Genomic DNA, 1,281 nt, shown 5'->3' on the forward strand with positions numbered 1-1,281 from the left:
TAACTTTTTTGAATCTCATGGTTTCTCCTGAAACAACGGTTTTGATATTTCCACCAATGGCACAAAAGCAGTAGTGGATTATTTGGTGCCACAGATAAAGCAGTGGCACCAAACTGTCCAAGTAGTCATTAGATTCTTCATAGCACACACTTGCAGTTTAGGAAAAAATGTCAGTTTCACTTAAGATCATTTTATTAAATCTTGATCCTTTAAAGAAGATATGGTATATATATATACAATGGAATGTTACTTGGCCATTAAAAAGAATGAAATAATGCCATTTGCAGCAACATGGATGGACCTAGAGATTATCATACTAAGTGAAGTAAGTGAGACAGAGAAAGGCAATATCATATGATATCACTTATATGTGGAATCTAAAATATGCTACAGTGCTTGCTTTGGCAGCACATATACTAAAATTGGAACAATACAGAGAAGATTAGCATGGCCCCTGTTCAAGGATGACATGCAAATTTGTGAAGCGTTCCATATAAAAAAATAATAAAATAAAATACGATACAAATGAACTTATTTACAAAACAGAAATAGACTCACAAAGAAAACAAACTTATGGTTACCAAAGGGGAAGAGGGGTAGGGATAAATTTGGAATTTGGAATAAACAGATACACACTACTATCTATAAAATAGATAAACAACAAGGACCTACTGTAGAGCACAGGGAACTATATTCAGTATCTTGTAATAGCCTATAATGGAAAAGAATCTGAAAAAGAATATATATCACTTTGCTGTACACCTGAACCATTGTAAATCAACTATACTTCAATTTTTTAAAAAAGCTAGTTAGCACACCCAAAAAAATCTTGAATGTGAAACACATTCACATTCTTTGTGAAGAAATGGGAAGTATACATAAAACATTGTATACTGTGAAGAAATGGGAATTACACATAAAACATTGCTCCTGCATACTGAAGAACAATGTTTATCTCAATAAAAAGCACTTGTGCAATCATTTGAGATGTGAGCTGAACTACCTGCTTTCTCCATGTACCACTATTTTTACTGGAGAGAATGACTGATAGGCAAACTATGATTCGTATTTGGGTGTTTGGCAGATATTTTCTGAAAAAGGAACAAAGGAGACTGTCACTTCAGGGAAAATAACTGACAATATTTCCTGTCATCCATAAAATTTGAATTTTCCAGCAAAAATTAGAATTGTAGAAAATCTGCATCTGCCATCCTGAGTTTGACAACTGCCTGACACTATAAGAGTTTTCCAATGAGATCAATATTGATATTAATAAATGTG

General features: G+C 33.1%; 1 non-coding gene across 1 annotated transcript; it reads left to right on the forward strand.

Moving 5' to 3' along the window:
- The first annotated feature begins 392 nt into the window (after nucleotides 1-392).
- On the forward strand, nucleotides 393-499 carry LOC137776906 (U6 spliceosomal RNA). The gene has a single exon (XR_011076351.1). It is a non-coding gene; the product is annotated as a U6 spliceosomal RNA (small nuclear RNA).
- The last annotated feature ends 782 nt before the right edge of the window (nucleotides 500-1,281 follow it).

This window comes from Eschrichtius robustus, chromosome 1 (genome assembly GCF_028021215.1).
Source record: "Eschrichtius robustus isolate mEscRob2 chromosome 1, mEscRob2.pri, whole genome shotgun sequence".
Taxonomy (NCBI): Eukaryota; Metazoa; Chordata; class Mammalia; order Artiodactyla; family Eschrichtiidae; genus Eschrichtius; species Eschrichtius robustus.